The 24,124-nt window shown below is 40.0% G+C and overlaps 1 pseudogene; it reads right to left on the bottom strand.

Annotated features, from left to right (window-relative positions):
* The window catches only part of LOC135214713 (pre-mRNA-processing factor 39-like), a 99,598-nt pseudogene extending 76,336 nt beyond the window's left edge, over positions 1-23,262 (bottom strand).
* Positions 23,263-24,124: the final 862 nt, after the last annotated feature.

The following is a 24,124-nucleotide window of genomic DNA, read 5'->3' as shown; positions in this document are numbered from 1 at the left end:
TATTAAACTGTTTTAGTATGATAATTTAAGGCATATTTTTGTTTGAACTATCAAATTAAGCAATGAAACGAAAAAATAAGCATTTATAAAAATTTTAGTTTGAGGGGTACATGGTACTTGGCAGTTATAAGTGTGTTAAAAGCAATTTTAGAGGGGATTTGCATTTCTCCGGATTTTGCATTTCCACGGTAGGTTCTGGAACCTATTCACACGTAAAAGTGTGGGAGCACTGTACAGCTGGTTTATTTTCCTAATCAGGTATCAAGACTTTGTTAAAAGCAACAGATTGTATACTTTGTATGAAAATATAAGATTGTATACTTTGTATGAAAACATCATATTTCCTTCAATATCTTTTTCCATGTTTACTACAAATCCAATTTTTTGAAGTCTAAATAATATAACTGTAGCTAGGCATAAGGCTAATCTGGGAGGCCTATACTGATATCACTTATACATATTCAGTTCTCATTAAGACACTTTCTAATTTCACTTTGAAACAAACATGAATAGTTCTCACAGAAATTCTACAACACCAGCTGATCTTTAAGCTAACAACGATAAAATCTAATTAGAAGGGGTTAGTAAATCACCTACTTTTTTCTAAGTTGTGCAATTCCCATCCCCCCACACAAAATATAGTTTTCTGCAAAAAAATCTCTGTAGGCGGGTATCATCTACAGTGTGCCTTACACAGCAAGCTGTAGACAGGCCTAAACAATATTTGTGGCATCTCTTCAGCCCCAGATGTAATCCTGCCTTTTAATGGTTTCCTTTTGGCCTCCTCCCACCTTGAACCTCAAGTTTTTTCTGCCTGGCTCCACTTTAACCCATTATTCAACGAATATTTTACAACAATATTAATAATAACCTGAAACAGAATGGGACCTAAGGTGAAAATAAAACTCCCATTGAAGAAGACATTCCATAGATTTCCTCTTCTATTACTTGTACCTTAGCATTTCCACATAGTTATTTTCTAAATTTCAATATTTCTTATATTTTAATTGAAATTCATTCTATAACTATCAAAATATAAATATACTGATTCTGCCATACCAACCTTATAATGTGACTCAGCATTCAACAAATTATAAGCTGCAAGACATGCATAATGAAGTTCAGTAAAATTTAGAATACATAGATTTCTGCAAAAATACAAATACTTAAAATGGAACAGGCTTTAAGGACCCATTTCCCTTTGAATCATCTTTTACAAATAATCCACAAATACAAGTGCTGAGTGCAGTTCTGAAACAAAGCGCAAATATGCAATGCCCTTAACTCTCATGTATTTTAATTTTCAGCATAAAAAATCCCTGTAACCATCAAATTCCTGGAACCGAACGTGTTTATCAAGTGATAACTAAGGTACAGTACTGTATTTAATCTAGAATTGAATAGAAAGTTTCAAAAACAAGAGATAGCATGTTATACCCATTCACAGCCTGGTTCTCGAATTATTGCCCAGTGACAAGGATCACTCTCTTTACCTTGTATTTCCTCGAACTCTGCCCATTGCATGAGAAGGCTGGGTTTATTGGGACAATGAATCCAAGCACCACGGCGATATATCTGTCTCACATCCTCCCAGCTCACCCCGGTCATAATCCAATCTGGGTGAGCGGGGCACATTTTAATACTCGCTCCTCCAAACTCAAATTGGCACACATTCACTTTTAATTTGTTCAATGGTAGGGGGCTCTGACTTTGTTACACTCTCCTGTTCATCTTTGTTGTTTGATTCTCCACTGGCAAAGCTCACTGTCTCAGAGTTATCAGCACTTAGGTTCTGTTCACAAACACTATCACTATTCGAAAGCTGAACACTGTTTTCATGATCAACTATAGCAACACTGTCACAATCAGTATCTTCACCAGAGCCCCGCATCTCTGAATCGTCTGTATTTTCTACATTTTTAATATCAACAACATTCTCACTATTTACCTGACCATCATCATTGGATAAAGGGATATTCTCATTTGTACTAGCCTCAGACACTTCATTTTCATTCACTGGTGCTCCGGCATCCTTTTCATCAATGCTAGAGCTTAAATCTTCACCTTTAAAGAATCTCTATATTTCCCATCAATTATATTCTGAACATGTCTTTCCAAGTAAGATGTCCCGTACCGACCAAAATTCTTCATAAAGAGCACAAGCTACTAAGCAACGTTCAAACAGAGGAATAATGCGCAATGGATTGCCTTCACTAATTTCAAAATCTAAATATTCTTTCCAGTTCTTAATTTGTTTCTTATCTAACGGTTTAATATGAAAATAAGGCCTCTTTATCTGCAAAAGAAAAGCATCAAATTAGCATACATTCAACCAAGACGTAAAATAGAATGCATCTCATATATACAAAGACCATTATGAGATGCTTTTAGAATTCTAGAAGTTTTATCATCTCACAAAAGTGTACAAAACCATTTAATAAAAAACAAAAAAAAAAATCAATAAGTCAAAAGAAACAATGTCATAAAGGACTAACATAACCAAACACAGTAAATAAAATATGATATTGTTATGTTACAATAAAGTTTCATACATACTTACCTGGCAGATATATCATAGCTAAGACTCCGTCGTCCCCGACAGAAATTCAAATTTCGCGCCACTCGCTACAGGTAGGTCAGGTGATCTACTGCCTGCCCTGGGCGGCAGGACTAGGAACCATCCCCGTTTTCTATCATATTTTCTCTCTTCCACCTGTCTCCTGCGGGGAGGCTGGGTGGGCCTTTAATTGTATATATCTGCCAGGTAAGTATGTATGAAACTTTATTGTAACATAACAATATCATTTTCATACAATCAACTTACCTGTCAGATATATACATAGCTGATTGGCACCCTTCGTGGAGGGTAAGAGACAGCTACTATATGGAATAGACAGGTAAACAACATATGTTGTAGGTATAAATAAAACCTTGGTTCCTACCTGATAGGTGGTAGACTTCGTGGGTGTTTGCCCAGTAGTCTGCATCACCTCAAGAAACTTTAGGCGAGATATGTGATCTATGGCCAAGAGTTCTTGTGGGTCTGCCGATGGGGTCTTACCCACTTACTCAGCCGAGCCTAAAAGGACTTTGTCAATGGGTGCTGATCCACTTATATGACATACACCTTATGAAGGAGCACACAACCAATCCCGACCACCTGATCCTAACCATATGTTAGAACTAAGGATTGTTACGAGTTATCCCCGAACTCGTCACAACAACCGTAACTCAAAAACCACTACGCACACATACATAATTTTTCAAAAAAAAAAAAAAATTTTACTCAACTAATTGGATATGACAAGAATTCTCTTATGAACAACATAGACGGCCGCCCGTGCGAGCCTGAATCCTCCATTGTTCGAAGAGATTCTCGACCATATCCAAACAGAAGAACAGTATATACATTTAAGGATTGGTGTCGGCTCCCGTACCCAGAATCGTATCTGCCGATACGATAGGACCTAGAGAAAAGCACTTCTCATACGTCACACGCACGTCTTTCAAGTAATGAGATGCAAATACTGAGTTGCATCTCCAATATGTCGTATCTATAATGTTTTTTAAGCGACATATTCTTATAAAAACGAGAGAGACGTCGCAACCGCTCTTACTTCATGAGCTTTTACTCTCAGTAGTTGTAATTGTTCGTCAGGACAGACCTTATGAGCGTCCGTAATGACGTTTCTTACAAAGAACGCTAGAGCATTCTTGGACATCAGTCTTGTGGGGTCTTTTACCGCGCACCAAAGACCTTGTCTGAGCCGTCCCAACTGACGCTTCCTCTGAAGATAGAACTTCAGAGCTCTAACAGGGCATAGAGACCTCTCTGCTTCTCTGCCTACGAGACTCGACATTCCTTTGACTTCGAATGACCTAGGCCAGGGATTCGTGGGATTCTCGTTTTTCGCTAAAAACAGGGTCTTAAACGAGCAAATAGCCGAGTCTCCCTTGAATCCTACTTTATCCTGCAGAGCTTGTAACTCACTAATTCTTTTGCCGTCGCTAAAGATAAAAGGAATAGGCATTTTCTAGTTATGTCTCTAAATGATGCCAGATGCGGAGGCTCGAATCTATCCGAAGACAGATATTTTGAGGACTACGTCCAAGTTCCAGTTCGGAGGTACTGGTTCCTTAGACTTAGAAGTCTCAAAAGATCTTATGAGATCGTGGAGATCTTTGTTATTTGCCAGATCTAATCCTCTGTTTCTGAATACAGCCGAGAGCATACTTCTGTATCCCTTTATTGTAGATACGGCTAGATGAGATTTTACTCTCAGGAATAGCAAGAAATCCGCAATTTCCGCTATAGAGGTAGAGGAGGAGGACAACTTCTTGGCTCTACACCACCTTCTAAAGACCTCCCACTTCGACTGGTATACTTTCGTAGTGGAGGTTCTGCGAGCTCTCGCGATCGCGCTTGCCACTTCGCGAGAAAAAAAAAAAAAAAAAAACAAAAGCCTCTCGCTCTGACAAGTCTTTCGATAGTCGAAAGGCAGTCAGAGCTGGAGAGCGGGGAGGTTTTGATGGTACCTCTTGAAGTGTGGTTGTTTGAGAAGATCCGTCCTTTCTGGTAGGGGATCATGGAAAGTCTACGATCCACTCTACCACCTCCGGTGAACCATTCCTGGGCCGGCCAAAAGGGGGCTATTAATGTCATCCTCGTCTCTTTTGACGCCACAAACTTTTTCATTACTAACCCAGGAGAATTTTGAATGGGGGAAAAGCGGTAAACGTCTACTCGAGACCAGTTTAGCAGGAAGGCGTCTACCATAATCGCTCTTGGATCTTCCACGACCGAGCAAAACACTGGGAGCCTTTTTTGAAATGATGTTGCGAAGAGATCCACATGAGGAGTTCCCCACAGAGACCAGAGATCGAGACACACTTCCTCGTGCAGAGTCCATTCTGTATGAAGGACCTGGTTCCTCCTGGCTGAGCCTGTCCGCCCTCACATTCCTTACTCCCTGTACGAACCTTGTCAGCAGGGTGGAGATGTTCCTGTGCGACGTCCAAAGTAATAGTCTCTCGTGAGTTCGTAAAGGAACGAGGAGTGTGTCCCTCCCTGTTTCCGAATGTAGGCAAGTGCGGTGGTGTTGTCCACGTTTACTTGCACTATCTTGTCTCTCACCAGAGGTTCTAGGCTCTTCAAGGCCAGGTGTACGGCGAAGAGCTCTTTGCAGTTTATGTGGCCATGGACACCTGTGCTGGTTCCCAGGTGCCTGACACTTCCTCTGAGCCTAATGTCGCTCCCCAACCCGTCTCCGACGCGTCGGAGAACAACACTAGGTCTGGGTTCTGTGTTCTTAGAGTGATCCCTTTGTTCTCTTCCAGAGGTAGAACCACCACTGTAGTGTGCCTTTATCTCTACTGGAATGGGAAAAACGTCCGACAGTTGTCCGGTTTTCCAGCTCCAAGACTTCTTGAGGAAGAATTGAAGTGGACGGATATGAAGTCTCCTAGAGGGAAGAATTGTTCCAGCGAGGAAAAGCGTCCCCAGAAGGCTCAAACCATTCCCTCGCTGATGTTTGTTGTTTCTCTAAGAAGAGAGAGATTATTCGCAAACCTTTTGCGGTTCTCTCTTGCGAAGGAAAAACTCGAAAACCCCGAGAATCCATCCGAATCCCCAGATAGACTAGGTCTTGTCTGGGGGTCAGCTGAGACTTCTCGAGGTTCACAAGCAATCCCAACGCCTTGGTCAAATCCAGAGTTAACTTTAGGTCCTCCAAGCACTGTCTCTCCGATCTGGCCCTGATGAGCCAGTCGTCTAGATACATAGAGACATTCACTCCTTTGCGATGAAGAAATCTCGCCACATTCCTCATCAGGCTTGTTGAAAGACCTGAGGAGCTGTGGACAGGCCGAAACACAAGGCTCTGAACTGAAAGATCCTTCCCCCCATCATGAAACGGAGGTACTTCTTCGACGAAGGGTGGATCGGGACGTGAAAGTAGGCGTCCTGGAGATCTAGAGACACCATCCAATCTCCTTGTCGTAATGACGCTAGGACTGAAGCCGAAGTCTCCATGGAGAACTTCTCCTTCTGAACAAATTTGTTCAGAGAGCTGACGTCTAGTACTGGCCTCCAGCCTCCCGAGGCTTTCGCCACTAGAAAAAGGCGATTGTAAAACCCCGGGGAGCTTTGATCCAGTACCAGTTCTATTGCACTCTTGTCCCACATTTGTTCCACCATCGATCGAAGAGTATCCCTCAGCACAGGGTCCTTGTATTTGGCTGATAATTCCCTTGGTATTGAGTTAGGGGAGGAGTATTCAGGAAAGGGATACGATATCCCTTCCTTATGATATTCAATGAAGACGCGTCTGCGTCTATCATTGTCCAGGCCTCCACGAATCCCAGGAGCCTGGCACTACTGGTGCTTGGAGGAGCAATGTTTCATTTTCCCTTTTTAAAGGGACGAAAGGCGGACCTACCTCTCTTCTCTGGAGCCTTCCTTCTTGCGGGAGGTCTGGAGATCGGACCACCTCGAAAGGGCTGCGTAGAAGTGCTAGGTCCTTTCTTGTCAGATACTAAAGCAGGTTTCTTCTTCCTAGCCGACTGCGTCAGAAGATCCTGCGTCGCCTTCTCAGTTAAAGAGTGAGCCACGTCCTTCACTAACTGAGAAGGGAACAAATAGTCAGACAGAGGTGCATACAGTAGAGCTGCCCTCTGAGCATGCGAGACTGCCTTTGTTAAGAAGGCGCCATACACCGTCCTTTTCTTCAAAACAAAGACCTGCTCCAAATAATGAAGAGACTTCAAAAGATCCATCCTGTACCGCTTTGTCGATGCAAGACAAAATGCATAACAGGGCTTCAGGTTCGATTCCCTCTGAATCATGAGCTTTCTTGGACATCACCCCAAGGGACCAATCTAAGAGGTTGAAGACTTCCAATACATGGAAGAGTCCCCTTGGGAGATGATCCAGTTCTGAAATACTCCATGTAATACGAGCAGAATTGAGACTTGGACGCCTTGAAGCGTCAACTAACGTCGAAAAATCTGCCTCTGTTGTAGAAGGGAGAGCGATACCCATATTCTCCCCCGTCTTGTACCATATGCCTCTTTTCCCAGCTAACCTTGCTGAGGCATGCAAAATACTGTCCTGACTAAGTCTTTCTTGCGACTTCAATCCAGGGAGTCTAAGGCGTGTAAAGCCCCAGCTTCATCGAGATGGTGGGCTTCATCTTCAGAAAAGACGAGGGCTTCTTCGCCTTCGCACTCGAAAAGAGCGAGCGCGGAGAAGGAGGAGCAGCCGGAGTCAACTCGTCTCCGTATTCCTCCAGAAGCAGGGTAGTCAACACCTTATAGTTGGACAAGCCCTCTCTTCCATGATCGTCATCATCCGAGTTTTCCTCCAACTCGGGATATATCTGAGTTTCCGTTCTCCTTTCTGAACTTTCCTCTTCTGGAGGAGACAAACTCCTGATAGGAGAGGGGCTAAGGGAATGAAAGTCTTTCCTTTTTCCCGTTTTGATCGACTTGGAAGGCGTCACAACCTGCGGCTTCTCTTGCACTTTAGAAGACGTCTTGTATGACGCTTCCCGCTCTCCGAGCGTCATGTATGACGTCTCTTGTTGACGTCTTGATGACGCTTCGCGTCTGGAAGACGCTCCGCTCTCTAAGGGCGTCCTACTCGGCGTCACAATCTTGGACGGAGCGTCACGTCTAAGATCTGCTTGAAATGACGCTTCACTTCTAAAAGACGTCTTTCGTTTCTCTTGTCTTACAACACTCTCGTCAGCCCCCGTTCTAGTTCTCGAACTCGAAGCTCCTGCCAGACGTTTAGCAGTTTCACATCTGTCTGACGCTTCTCTTCGAGCAGGTGAGAGAGGACGAGACTTCTTAATTGGAAGCGTCACGTCCTTCCGACGGGGCGCTAAAACTCCCACAAGAGATGACAGTTGTTCCTGAACCGCCATAATGATCTTGCTTGACGCTTCTCCCACGTCTAGTGCATGACGCCTCTCGTCATCACTCGGGGAAGAAGCAAGATGGGGTACTTCCTCATAAGCGTCAGGTGACGCTGACGCCACCTTCGCTTTCTTAATATCAGACGGGGCGTCATCCGAGAAGCGCTCTGGGCTCGAATCAATGTCTTGCTTCATATGACGCTTCAGCGGTCTCGATAAGTTCGACTCCTTCCACCCTCGTTTAGGTGAGGGAGAGGAGAGGACGAGAAAACACTCGCGAAGGACGCTTTTTCCTATAGCGCCCTTGAGCTGGCTGCCATGAAGCAGAGCTAGCTGAAGGGTACGTCTGACCGCCGTTGGGGATTCCCACGACCCCTTCCTTAAGGCTTTTCGACTTTTCCTTCTCCTCTGGGCATGGAGCTTGGAAGAGGTCTAGGCCTGGGAGCGCCGCAGGGACGATCAAACGCCCCCTCCACAACACTGATAGAACTCACTTCACTAAAATGTTCACTATCACTAGCCTTACCTTTCGAGTCAGCCATCTTGGACTTCATGTCTCTAATAGTCGCTTTCAGATTGGCGATTTCCGATGCCGAATCCGAAAAAACACTTTGAGAATGAGATCTATAGGGAGAATCTACATCAGTAGGGTTAGAATTATCCGTGAAAGGCTCAATAGGCCTTGAACTCACACCTTTCAGTCGTCTAACTCTATCCCTCTCTAACTTCTTCAAATAAGAAGTCAAAGTCTTCCACTCTTCTGCATTCAAACCCTCGCATTCCTTACAAGTGTTAATAGCAGAACACTGAACCCCCCTACATTTACGGCATACAGTGTGAGGATCAACCGAAGCTTTCGGTATCCTCACCCTGCAGCCTACATTCACACACTTACTCACACTCACATTAGAATCAGACATACTGGAGAAAAATCCAAAAGAGGTTATTCCAAAAAACAGTCCACAGTAGCGAATGCCAAAACACGATCCAAATACGTCACCAAAAAGCCGAAAAACGTTGATCAAAGGTTGAAAAATGAATCTAAGTCAGGAGGTAATAACAACAATGTTGATACCACCGGCGACAGAGAAAATATGATAGAAAACGGGGATGGTTCCTAGTCCTGCCGCCCAGGGCAGGCAGGTAGATCACCTGACCTACCTGTAGCGAGTGGCGCGAAATTTGAATTTCTGTCGGGGACGACGGAGTCTTAGCTATGTATATATCTGACAGGTAAGTTGATTGTATGAAAATGTAATTTTTAAGATAAACTATTATACTATATGCTTTCCAAGTAATTACACAGCTATAGTTGTAATTACATGCTTGGCAAGTTACTTATATAAAAATTAATCTAATTTTTAAGTCCACAGAACTTTGCAAAAGGTACCAGAAAAACTCATTAACCCTTTAACGCTGATTGGACGCATTAAATGTCGATATAATTGTCTGTTGGGTGCCTATTGGACGTATGGTACGTCGATATAAAAATTTTTTTTTTTAAATTAGCGGAAAAATAGTTATAGGCCTACTAGGCGAAAACTTTTAAATCACGCGCCTTGGAGGATGCTGGGAGCTCACGGATCAACGCGTTGTTTGTTTACAATTGTTACCCAGGCGCGCCAAGCGCGAATTTCTTCCTTCTCGCACTAAAAAGCATCAGCGACACATCTGAGAAATTATTTTGTCACTTTGACATAATTTTTGCAGAATACAACAAAAAAAACTCATGGTTGTAGTTTTTATCAGTTTTTGAAATATTTTCAAATAAATAACAATAAGTGGCAAAATTTCATCCTTCGGTCAACTTTGACTCTACCGATTGTTGTTAATGTTTGCACCATTTTAAATTAGCTGTTACATAAAGTTTTATATATGAAAATGTGGACAATTTCATGTAGAATAGAACAAAAAACAACCCATGGTTGTAGGTTTTATCAGTTTTGAAATCTTTTCATATAAATAACGATACGTGCCAAAATTTCAACCTTCGGTCACCTTTGACTCGACCGAAATGGTAAAAAAACGCAATTGTAAGCTAAAACTATTACATTCTAGTAATATTCAATCATTTACCTTTATTTTGCAACAAATTGGAAGTCTTAACACAATATTTCGACTTATGGTGAATTTATAAAATAAACTTTTCCCTTACGTCTGCTCAGTAACTCTTCCGAAAAAATCATAAATTTTTTGTCCGATTGTCGTAATGTTTGCACCATTTTAAATTAGCCGTTACATAAAGTTTTATATATGAAAATGTGTGGAATTTTATGTAGAATACAACAACAAACAACCCATGGTTGAAGCTTTTATCAGTTTTTAAATATTTTCCATATAAATAACAATAAATAGAAAAATTTGTCCTTCGTCACTTTAACTCGACCGAAATGGTCGAAAACTGCAATTGTAAGCTACAACACTTACAGTCTGAGTAATATTCAATCAATTACCTTCATTTTGCAACAAACGGGAAGTCTCTAGCACAATATTTCGATTTATGGTGAATTTTTAAAAACAGCTTTTTTTTACGTCCGCGCGTTACGAATTCATGCATCATTTTGTGATAATATTTTCTCTGTGTTGCCTTGATCGTTTTACAATGTGTTATATACCAAAATGATTGCAATTTAGTGTAAAACACAACAACAAAAAATTAACTCGTTAGCTTTAACCGTTTTGTTCACAGCGTGATTTGTATACAATTATATATGAAATTTTTTTTCACGCTGTCATATATCCCAATAATTATATATGATAATGATATTTTTTTTTCATTTCTGATAGTTGCATAATAAACTTCAGGCAACGAAAAAAAAGGAGCCAAAATGAACTCTTAATCTTGAAAAACTAAGAGTGCTTTGATTTTTTGAAAAAAAAAAAATCCACTTCGGCCCTCACTCGCGAACACCGCCGGCATACGGGGGAGACAATTTTTAAAATACCGCTTCAGAGTTCAAGGGTTAAGCTAATGATGTTACTCTACCATAATGCAAGATCAAACTGAACAGTAACAATGTGTAAGAAAAGAATTAGAAATAAATGCCGTGGCCATTGAGGATCAGCTGTGAAATCCTTTGCTGAATATCTAAGTAATAGGAGTGGAAACATAAGCATAGGCAAGAAAAACGTATGAGAATTTGAAAAAAAGTGTGACCTTATAATGTCTAGGGTCACAGGAAACATGTGGTGGGAAGACTATAAGGAACTGGGAAGTGGTGGAAAGAAAAGATATTGAGTGGCTAGAAAAATGACCAAGATCTCAAGGATTGAGAAGGTTTGAACATGGGAGGAGAAGGAACGAGGAAACATTCAGAAAGAGAAGCAGTAGTTACCGAGGTAAAAACATAAACTTGTCCAAATGATTAACTTACTCTTCCTCAAATTTCCAGCGTTTATCTACTTGCTCCTCATTGCTTTCATGAGTCTTTATATAAGATGCAACAAGTTTCTCTTTCATACGTGAACTCAACTTGTCTTCTGGCTGAGGAGTCTGAAAAGATAAGATGCTTTTACAGCATTATCTAGCAACAAGCTGCTGAAAAGTCCAAATTCTTTAACAATACCTTGCTCCATTTTAAACCTTTCAAACCTTTCTGGAGGGCCCTTAATCAGTTCTAAAAGTACGATACAGTCTATTACAATAATATTATGGTACACCTTTGGTTAAACTTCCATTGGTACATTCATATAAAAATCCAACCATTAACCCTTGGTGCAATCTTGCCAAGAAACAAACAGAGCCTCAGTTTTTGGCAATCCCGTTTTAGGGCGCTTGTTAATGACGATGATAACTGAATTTTCAGCGCTGATCCACAGTTATCACCACCAATACGACGGTTAATTAGCAGCAAGCATTGGCTTACCGCTGGTGGTGCAGAGCCTCTGTTGAAGGCACCGATAAACCAGGGATCAGCGCTATTAACAGCAATTTTCGGTTATCATCACGTCGTAGGGAACAGAATCCTTTCCCATACCAGGGACTGCCTGTACTTCTTTTGTTAGAGGCAACCAAGATATCAAAAGACAGTAAAACAAGTGCAAGAAATATTTAGTTCTTTTTCCTGGAAAACTACACAAAAGTTACAGAAACTGTTATAAATGCTGATGGAAGTACAGGCAGTCCCCAATTATTGGCGGACCCGGCTAATGGCAATCTGGTTTTATGGAGCTTGTTTAGAGTCATAACATACCTAACAGAGGCACCAGTCACCGGTTATCAGCGCCATTAACCAAAACTCTGCGACTTAAATGGCAAAAAGCAGTTTCGGTTAATGGCGATTTTCGGTTACCAACACCCCATCGAGAACGGAACCCCCTTCGATAACTGGGGACTATCCAGTTAACGAGAGGTTACAATAGTAATGTACATTCTAGGCTTACGTGTCAAAGTTCATTTACTATTTATTAGAGATACTGTCTGGACACCTTATACTAATTGAATTTTTTTATACAAAATTTTACAATGTGTGTTAGGACTGGTAAATTCCATTTACTTGTACATCACCTTTAAAATTTATACATTACCTTTAAAATTTATACATCACCTTTAAAATTGAAATTTTTTTCATGTAATACAGTGAGCCCTCGCTACTTCGCGGTTCGACCATCGCGGATTCACGACTTCGCGGACTTTTTTCATTACATATGTATATATTATAAAAGAAATATATCGCGGATTTTCCGAAATTCGAAAATAGCCGCGATATATGAAGACCCCAATATTTCGTTAATTCATTAATAATTAGTAATATCTGCTCTTACTGATGGTTCATTGCATTACATTTGACATATAATTTCGTACAGAAAGAAATAAAACACGAAAATAGAATGTGATCATACGATAATTCAGTATAGTAACGTAGTAAATTAAATCGAACATGAAACGCAAATCAGATGCAGTCTGACTTTGTCATATTTGAATGGTGTAAGGCTGCTGATGGCTACTACTACAAATGTAATGGATATGCATCTTTTCCATGAATCTTTTGTATGTATACGTAGTACTGCATCCAATAATATTGTTTGTTGCAAAAATCACATCTCGAATAAGCGTACATATCCTACAACAAAACAAGCGTAAAATAGCGTACGTAAAGCATATATAGTACCTTGTATTTGAATTTGTAACCACTACGTAGCATGTAAGACGGACTGTGATTGGTTCCAATGCTGACAGATGACGAATCAGCTCCCAAGTTTTGTAATCTAGCCTGTGATTGGTGTTTTGACCGCTTCTCCGATCAGCAGCAGCTTGGCTTGTCTCCGACCAGTAGCATCTTCTCGCGGCCACTTTGTTTGCTGCTCTCTCGCTGGGTAGATGCTGCTACGTTACTGTGTAACTTTAACTTGTGCTGTGCGTGACTGTTTGAAGTTGAACTTTTTGTTGAACTTTCTGTTTAACCCCTGCAATGGCTTCCAAGCATTCTGTTTCTGCTAAGGCTGGTAGTGAGCCTAAACGCCACCGAAAAATGATGACGATTGCTGAGAAGGTGACACTTCTCGATATGTTGAAAGAAGGCAGAAGTTACACGGCCGCAGCCCGCCATTTTGGAGTGAACGAATCCACCGTTTGCTACATTAAGAAGGACAAGGCGAACATTAGAAAGATGGCTGCCATCACCTTTAGCAGGTCAGCGAAGCGAGTTGTTACTGCTCATAACTAAAACGATCGTCCGTATGGAAGGTGCTTTAGCAATCTGGATTGCCGAACTGCCGGAAGAAGACATAGCCTTGGATACGAACACCATCCGAACCAAGGCTTTGAGTTTGTATGAGAATTTTGCGGCAAAGGAACCTCAAGACGACGATGGCGACCATGCTGAAGAAGACGAAAATGATGTACTAGATGAACCTCAAGCAGGGACATCCACTGATTCCCAGCCTCAGAAACAACGTTTTTCCGCCAGCAAAGGATGGTTCGCGAAGTTTCAGAAAAACGCTTTGCCTGAAATGCGTTTCCCTGCATGGCGAGGCTGCTTCCGCTGACACTACGCTGCTGAAACTTACGCAAATGAGACATTTAAGAATATTATCACTGAAGGTGGATACAAGCCCGAACAAGTGTTTAATATGGATGAGACTGGCTTGTTTTGGAAGAGAATGCCGTCGCGAACTTTCCTGTTCAAAGAAGAAGCCAAAGCCTCTGGTTTTTAAAGCATTCAAACATCGTGTTTACCCTCGTGATGTGTGGCAATGCTGCTCTGGATTTTTGCTAAAGCCAGGGCTTATTTACAAATCGAAAAACCCTCGCGCTTTGACAAATAAAAATAAGAATCTCCTTCCCGTGTACTGGATGCATAATCCAAAAGCATGGATTACGAAGATGCTGACCTCCAACTGGTTCCACCAGTGTTTTATCCTGCAGTCAGTAAATATCTCTTAGAGAAGGGCTTGCCATTTAAGATCCTTCTCCTTATGGATAACGCTGGTGGACACGCAACTGATCTGTCGCATGAGGGCATTCAGGTTGAGTTCCTGCCACCCAACACAACGTCATTAATTCAACCGATGGACCAGGGGGTTATCAGGGCGTTTAAGGCCTCTACACGAAAGAATACCTTGGCGGACCTCATTGCGTGTGTGGATGCTGCCCAAGATGATGAGGATGAAACATTCAATTTGAAGGCGTACTGGCGGCAGTACACAATAGCCACGTGCCTGCAGACATCCAGAAGGCACTGAAAGAAATGAAATCTGCTACTGTTAATGCAAGCTGGAAGAAGTTGTGGCCCCAGATTGTTTACGATGATGAGGGATTTACACCTGCTGAGATTCAACACTCTGCAGTACGGAAATCTGTGCAGTTGGCTGCGATAATTGGAGGTGACGGGTTTGGCGACATGGACGACTGAAGACGTCGACGAGTTGTTTGACTGCCATTCCCAGCCGCTAACCTGACGCAGACCTCGAAGACCTGACGAAATCGGCCAGTGACAAAGACAGTGAAACACGGAAGAGACCCAAGAAATTGTCGAAGAAACGGGCTTAACATTAGAACGGCTTGCCAAGCTCTGCAACCTTGCGAAGAAGTTGAAAGAATTGTCGCAAGAGTGGGACGAGGATATGGTTCGTTCTCTGCAATTCTGCAACAAAATCGATGAAGACATGACTCCCTACAGGATGCTCTTCAAGCGAAAAAAGAAGCAGCGGCAGCAACTTCCGATCACAATGTTCTTCCAGCCTCGCAAAAATGAGCCAGTTCCTCCTGCTATTATGCCTTCGGAAGAAATTGAAGAAGTGTCCCAGGAAGAAGTTGAAGAGTGTCCCAGGCCAAAAAGACACCTCCGTCTGAAGAGACATAAAATACTATCATTGGCAGCACAGTAGAAGACATCATCAGCTTCATCATCATCATTTCTACTGTGCAGCAAATTCATCGCCATCATCATTCAAGTTTTTCTTCAACTTCTTTCGTGGTGAGTACAGTAACAATCTTTATTTTTTTATACTTTTAAATATTCTACATTTTAATATTTGTGCCTGTTTTAGTTTAGGGTACTGTAGTACATGCATTAAGTGTTCTGTACATTAAAGGGTGGTTTGTTAACAGTACTACATAAAGGGAGGGTTTTAAAAGTCTGAATATACATGTTAAATAGGGTTCACTGTACTTTGCTTCCTACTTTAAAAATTTTAGTAACACCTTGCTCACTTCTACTTAAGAGTGAAAGTTACTGCCTAAGTTACAAACATAAAATGACAAATTTGTAACGAATTTGTATTGTTCAAAACTGACAAACCTGAAGTTTTAACATTAGGATTTACTAGCGCCAAGCTGGAAACCGGTAGAAATTTAAAATTAAAACTTGTGCGATCCAGGACTATTGGCATTTATACCAGGTCACGGGGCATGTATACCCAGAATGCCCTCGGCGTCATGTGACCAACCCGCCAGTTATACTTCTAACCCAGTTAGACTGGTAGAGGGGTGGTTCGAGGTGGGCCCTTTAACTGTTAAGACCTCAGGTTTGTTAGTTATGAAAAATACAAATTAGTTTCAAATTTGTCATTTGTTCATATACGAAACAAACCTTTGGTCTCAACAATAGGATAGACTTACTTATTGGAGGGAGGTAAGTCTCTATAACCGACTGGGAGTTTGCCACCTAAATCCATTTCCGAATATTAGGAGAATTCTAAGAGAATGGACTATAACCTATGAACCAAAGATATAAGGAGATCTATTGGTTTCCCTCACTGGGTGCTGGTATCATGCCATGGTTTATAAACTATGGGGAAATAGGGGACCCCCTATTCTCATAAACCACTCTTGTCCCTTGTGTCTGGATCTACCATCACCCCTCCCTTCCAACTACCGAGAGGGGTGTTGCTACTGGCAAGTATACTATACTCTAACATAACTTTACAGTATGGCTGACCACCTCACCTGCATCTAGTCCAGTCCAGCTCATGATGGTACTCTCCTTCATACTGCCCGTAGGTAAAGGAGTAGAAAGAAAGTAGTAAAGACAAAAAGACCAGTCATCCCATTCATTCTACTTTCATACCTTCATCTTAGACTAGACACAAACTGATCCGCCAGGGGTACTAGATGAGCTATACCACTTGCTGGGCCGCCACCACTGGACCCAAGGAAAAGGTATCCAAGGATCTATGGGCAACATCTTTTAAATAAAAGGAAGTGAAAGTCGTTTGGCGTTTCCAAACACCAGCTTTCAGAATTCTATCGACAGACATATTCTTCTTGAATGCCAAAGAAGCACTCAAGCCCCTAGTGTCATGAGCCCTAGCCTTCTCCTGGCTATCTGACCCTTTGCCTTGTGTCATGTAGGCATTCCTGATCGTTTCTCTTGGCCAAAATGATATTGTATTCCTGGACACTTCCTTTTTGTTCCATCCTGTACTTACGAACAACCTCCTGCAACCCGGCCTGAGGTGCCTTGTCCTCCTTAAGTACACTCTCGTTACCCTGACGGGACACAGAAGCATCTTATCTTTGTCATTATCTACAAAATTGCCAGAGAAGGTATGGAAAAAGTCAAACCTGCCATCCACTACTGATGGGTTTTGAGTCTTGGCCACGAATTCTGGCACAAACTCGAATGCCATTGACTTCCAACCTCTCGAGTGCTTTACCATAGAAGACAGGCGTATTTGAGTCCGGAGGCAGCAAAGAAGACTGAGAATCAGTCGGCTGTGACGTCATCACGTCTGTTATGTCGGTGTGTGACGTCGGTTGTGACGTCACCAATCTTGTAGGTAGAGATTGGGCTGCTGCTGCTGGCATCCCTGCAATTGCAGCAAAACCACCCCCAACGTTCTGCATCATTGTAACCAAAGAAGTTGTTGGCGTAGCTGCGACATTATTTCCCTTAAAGTGCAAACCCAGGGGATGAGGAATATTCAGCGCTTCCGGATTCTGCTGGAACCATGATGCCATATAATGCGACAGCAAACCTTCCAAGGTTGGTACGCCTGGAAGGCTTAGCGCCGCCCACGTACCCTCCATCCTGTTCGAATCGGGAGCCGGCACCTGGAACAAAGATGGCAATGCTAACCCCCTTGCTGCTGGGAACAAAGGAGCATAAATACTATGCATCAAATTACCCCAAACCCCTCCTGGCGTTTCCGAAAACGATCCACTAGGAAAAACTGAAGGGGTATGGGACAAATCAAAGGCCGGTGGCGAAACATATGGAGCAGTCTGGTGTATTGCTGATACAAAAGAAGCCGACGACGCTTGGTCACCCAAAGATGGCGTCGACTCCTTTCTTTTGTACTGGCTTTTGTCATAAAACTTCCTCCACTGTTCCACCGCCACCACGACAACGACAAGGATTAGTAATTGTACATACATTTTCCCTGCACATACTACACGTTGGATGAGGATCCGTCAACACCGAAGTTAGGAATCATGAACAAGGAAAGCCACTGACTCCAGGGCATTTCCTTTGTCTCGTCTTCTAAACGGAAGAAGATCCCGACGGCGATGCAAAACACTCCATCTCTCCACTTGCACACTCTTACAGCTCACACCACACTGAGCACACTCAGAAAAAGAGAATTAATAAGAAAAATGAAATTGAAATGGATAAAAAACGACCAAACTAAAACCGGTTTTAACAGATAGACAGAGAACACGTCCTATCTTAAAGGCGGTAGAAAGATAACTGGTGGGTCGGTCACACGACGCCGAGGGCATTCTGGGTATACATGCCCCGTGACCTGGTATAAATGCCAATAGTCCCTGGATCGCACAAGTTTAATTTAATTCTACCGGTTTCCAGCTTGGCGCTAGTAAATCCTAATGTTAAGACCGAAGGTTTGTTTCATATATGAACAATTATAAATTAAACACACAGGTCACTGATGGCCTACATTATTACACATTTATATTAATAAAACTGGTATACAATTAAAATAAATTCAACCTGAAGATATGAAAAAACAGACTACCTTGGCAGAATGCCTAGGTAAACTCTAACCTTCAATGATGAAGAAATTTGAATGCTAATTGTTCACTTCCTTGTTTAATTTTGAATGCCATCCTACTGGCCCTCACTAGTTTTATCAGGTAAAAAGGTAAGCCTGATGCCAACATGTAGTATGGTAAATTTAATGACAAATAGCTAGTAGAAACTAAAGTGGCACAACATAATCGGGTACTTGAGAATAGGGAGGGATACCCAAAACATTTTCTTCCCAAACACCATGTAATATGCAAACTCTCCTGATATAATAATCATTTACATCATGTAATAATCAATAATTTTAAAAATTCATTAATTTCAAAAGGATACAATGTACAGTAACCTTGAAAAATAACTCTGATATACAGTAACCTTGCGAAGAAACTCAGTCAAAACCTGTAAGTTTCGTTGCTGGAAACATGGAAGATGGTTTCAAGGAAAAACTTCATACAGCTGCTTGGAAAGGAGGAGAAGTCTAACAGAGTAATTCATGAACAAACTACAACATCAAACCATGCAGAAACAAACTGACAAAAAAGCAAACCTTTTTCACCGACTTTGAAGGTAAATAGCGTGTTGGAGTATATTTAATCTTAAGCTCCTCACATGTCTGCTTGCGAAGGGCTTCATAATCTTCAGGTGACAGTAAATTACATGGATGGTGGTCTCTAACCAAAGCAAGAAAGCTGAAAATGACAAGATCAAAGGAACATATTAAATATTTTACCTAATCTGGAAAAATTAAGTAGTAGATAGGTGAAGTATTGTTTTTTTTTCTTGCCCTAAGTGATGTTTGTTGGTAGGCTAAGCCTCAGCCTAGGTGTGATAACCATCAACATACATGTTATTATCATTATAAAGGATTAGTTTATCCAGACCTCTGAGCCTAATACAGGCTCTTCTCGGGCTGGGGTTCTGACATACATGAAAAGATCCACATTATGATATAAATTGATGTGATAAAGGTAATATAACTATTTTCCCCTTATATATTATTACCATATCTTCATAATAAATAGCCTATTCAATTAATAATTCCATATCAATGAAATCAACTATTAACTCTGAAAGGCCAGCAAACAAAATAAACATAGTTATGTGGCTGCATTCACAGCGACCTTAATTGTTTGGTAACCTTTCAACAATTTTAATAGTAGTGTAATTACAGTAGTGATAACATTTACAATAACATATTAATTTTCAGTGTAAAATTCATGAATAATTCTTTGAAATTTGGCAGTCAGTGTCCCTTAAATGTAAGTTATCAAAAAGGATGAACCTACTTACTGGTCCCAGTGTTTATTGTACAACTTTGTAGGTGTTGCAAGGAGACGCTTGTAGAGAGACATAACCCCAACTAAGTTTCCATTATGAAGTTCATAACTGATGCTACCTTCCCAAAAACAGGAGCTGTGCCATGCATGTCCAATTTTCAGCAAACCATATTCATACAGCCTAGAAAATAGAAAACCATTATATACCATTAACCAATAATCCAGTAAAGATTCAGCAAACATTTAAACTGCATCTTCAAGGAGATATGAGTTTACTGTATACATGAACATAAAGTACAAATTACGGATTCTATCTTAATTTTAGTTATATATTTCATTTGAAGATTTAAAAGAAATGGATAGCAATGATACAATATGTACACTGGAAACAAATATCTTTCCACAAAGCTATTACTCACTGCCTAACATTATCTGGTGAAAGCTCTTTCTTCTTTGCGTATGAAATGTACCTATCCAGCAATGGCATCCAAAGGTCAGTGCACAGAGGTATACACTGTGTTCCCATCAACAACACACCTAAAGACCTGGAAAATGAAAATGCATTTTTAAATACCTTTATCTGAAATCAAATTAAATACCACGCAGAACATATCAATTTACTACAAACATGTCACACCACAGAAAAGTGCTCCTACAACCATCCCACCATTTTACCCCTTAAACTGCTCCTATTCACAGTCATACTTATAGGAAATCACATAATACTTGAATTTGGTTTAAAATTCTATCAGGATGAGATATAATACACCAGAATAGGCTACGAACTAAATGAAAAAGTTTCCAATTCCTAATTAGCCAACAGTTTTTCCAATTCTATTTCAGTATAAGGCAAAAAAAAAACAAAAAAAGTTAATAATTTCCTTTCGTGACTTCTAAAAGTTAGAAACTGGAACTCTATGCTAATCCCATACGAAATACTCAACAGTAAAGAGCAATTATATTTTTTGTCATACCCTACCTTTTACTAAAGTAATGAATATAACCATGGATTATTTCTTTCTCATCACTCCATCACCTAATTTTCAACAGAGAATATTGATAAATATGTACGTATTGCATTTTTTGATTGGAAAAAAAAAATATGTACGTACTGCATTTTTTGATTGGAAAAAAAAAAAAGTCCTGTTTTCTTACTTATTAAGTTTAAGTCCTGTTTTCTTACTTGTCAAGTTTAAGTTTAATATGCAAAAGACATTTTAATTCTAGGCCTACTGCCTTTGATGAGTGCAATGTAGTAGTTAATTACAAAAAATAGGTTTGTAATGCATATGAGTACTACACATACTTACCAAGCTAGATTTCGAAATCAAAACAGGAGTTGGTACTAAATTTTGGAAAACAATGAGTAGGAAAATCTGAAACTCATAAGAAAATGTTGATAAATTTGTAGAAAATAAAATAAATAAATTCCTGGAACCTTACCTTTCAAGCTCCTTATGTTTCACCTCCATATCACTCAGCTTTTTCCAGTATGCAAAACAATATGGGTACAAAGGAAGAAAACCTTCGAAGGCTGAGCGTGCAGCTTCTAGATTATCCTGCAAAAATTGGGGTATATAAATATCAAGATAACGAATGTAAACAAAGTAGTATTTTTCACATTAACTAACAGCATCTTTTAATCTTTTAATAAAAAAAGAAATGCTGATTTTACTCATAATAAAAAACTAGCACTAAGGGTCTAGAATCTATTGAGAATCCAGTGCTATTGCTTACCACCTTTTACTTTTAGTCATTTCTTAAAGTCACTTCCAACCCAGCTAACAAATTTGTTTAAATTGACCCTGGTTCATCTTTCAACTAATCGCATTAATGGACAAATCTTCTGAGCAAGCCCTATCACTAAACAGAGTGGACTGACAGTAAGACACCTCTCACCCACCCACATATTTGTGGTTATCCAATGCACTCCTTGTAGCAAGGTTATTTACCTCACTTTCCTAGCTTCCCCAAAGTGACTTACTGAGCATGCTACAAAATCAAGAGGACATAAAGATTCTTACCATATTTTCTACGTGTGTCAAGAGATAGGTCCACCCATTGAAGTCGTATGGGTTTTCCCTGACAAATTCCCAATATTGGTGTAATATGGACCATGCAGTCTGGATCTCTTTCTGCTGTTCCTCCTCTTTAGCTTTTTCTGTCTCTAAGGAGTCAAACTTCTTAGTGATACTTGCCACCTGAGAAGCAGATATGGAAGCATTTTCAGGGGCATTATTATCAGAAGAAATTTCATCATCAGTATCCTTTACACCTAAGAGCTCTTCATAATATTTTTTGGTTTCTTTTTCTAATTCTATTGGATCCTTTAAGGGTATTTCAGAAGTTGGATCAGCTCGTCTTTCTTCATTTTTCTTCCTTTCTAGGTCACATAGAGTTTTGATCTTTACCACCCTGAGAGGGACTGCATGACTGCTGGTTTAATTCCAAATCCCGTTTAGAGTCACAATTGTCACTTGTACTGGCTTCAGTGTTCTGATCTTCTACTACTGTGGTTGTAAGTTTTCTGTCATTAAACATTTGTTTTTCTTCAGGGGACGACAGGTCTTTACTGCTACATGGTGGAAAACTTCGGAAAGCATTGTTCCGAGATAATTTAATTTTTGATTTCTCAAAACGGTTCAGGGGAACAGCTGGAAGTCTTGTCCTGACAGATAAGATGCCATCTTTGTTTTGAACTTCATCATTTTTCTTGGCCATAACAAACGAGTGATCTAACCGAGGAATCCCAGACAACAAGAGGAGGCTCTGGTTTCTTAAGCTTCTTTCCCCTTCCAGCAGACTCCCCTTTTATTGTTTGAAAAAGAATGGTAATTTCATGTCCCCTGGAATTTCTCTTGCACTTTCTTGGTCTCGGTTACTAGTCCTGGAATGCAAAAATATTTCACTCATGAAATTATAGTAACACAAAAATAGAAATGTTTATCTGATACCACTTTATGGCTTAAAAAAAAAAAAACCTGACCTGATTTTTTTTTTTTACATTTATTCACATTCTATTGCTTCTTAAACTTAATCTTGTGAAAAATACAAATTAGAAGTAAAACTAATGATATCTCAACCATCGCTCACTTGAGATTAATTTTTGAAGTACTAATTGATAAATTTTCACGCTTTTACATGTAAAATGTATATAAAAAAAAAATATAATTTTTAGTTTTGCATGTGATACAAAGGAAATTACAGCAAATTCAGTCAATGTACTTTTACAAGATGTGATACTTATTCGCAGTGGCTTTCCTACCTCTCTCTCTCTTTTAGAAGAAACTTGGCAAAGGATCCAAAAGTTGGCTAAGCATATGTGCTAGAGTAGTTTTCCTTTTAAATCCATTTTGCTATCTTCTGATTAATTGGTTTGTATTATGAATTGGGCAGTTTTGTCTTGAATTTGTAATGGATTACAAATGTGGACTGATTAGAAATCTTTAAAGATGAAAGAATTTGTAAAATAAGAGGATACACATAATGTATACAAACAGTTTTTGTTTTCAAATTTTGGTCACCTACTTACCAATAAGGATCATCTTCATAATGAGGTACACTCAAAGAAGGGGGCCCAGTCTCAAAGTCTTCTAACTGTCTTGAATACTGTTGATTTTGTTTCTTGGAAGACACTGATTAACAATATTCTCTGCATCTGGAAGACATACAAAATTTTCTCATATTTTTTCTGCTAAAGACCATGAAAAACATTTTACCAAAAAGCTTAAATAGCATTTCTTAGTACAGTGGTACCTCGAGATACGAAATTAAATCCGTTCAGAGACGGCCTTAGTTAGTTTATTTGAAGTTTTTCGTATATCTTGGAACACATTTTACATGGTAAAATGGCTAATCCGTTCCAAGCCCTCCCCCCAAAAAACACCCCAGTAAAATTAATTATTTCCAGGCCATAAAACACATGTTCTAGGTGGTTACGACAGGAAGAAATATGTCTCCAAAAAAGGCCAAAAATACTCTGGTACATATTTGGAGTTAATACTGAACTGCATGTAATGTTCAACCCCATTTTTACTGCATATATTAGGACTTTAGCATATGTCCCCTAGCAATAAGCCTAGCCTATGTTAACGGTTTGCTACTGTAGCCTAGTCTATGATTCTGACATCTAAACCTAAGAGCTACAAGCTTAGAATATGCCAATAAAATGTATAAATAATCAGTATGTACTCTTTCAAATAATTATTAATTAATCATTAACTATAATACACAAACAAAGAAAAAACAAACCTTCCAATCGATTGTTTACATTCTTACGAGTATCGAACGAGCGCCAAGCAATCATTTTTCCTAGCACACAGTAAGCCATAAATTGTCATTAATATCTCTCTTCAACTAATGAAACCACCAAACAGTATAATACCATTCATTTACTATTCTTTATTCTATCTTTACCTAATGCAGATACCGAGTTACTGACAGCTGTAATGAAAGTTGAAACATACGTAATACGTAAGGTAATAATAAAACAGAAGAAGAA

Source organism: Macrobrachium nipponense, chromosome 46 (assembly GCF_015104395.2).
Source record: "Macrobrachium nipponense isolate FS-2020 chromosome 46, ASM1510439v2, whole genome shotgun sequence".
Taxonomy (NCBI): Eukaryota; Metazoa; Arthropoda; class Malacostraca; order Decapoda; family Palaemonidae; genus Macrobrachium; species Macrobrachium nipponense.
The sequence above is the reverse complement of the archived record's forward strand: the minus strand, read 5'-3'. Positions and strand labels throughout refer to the sequence as shown.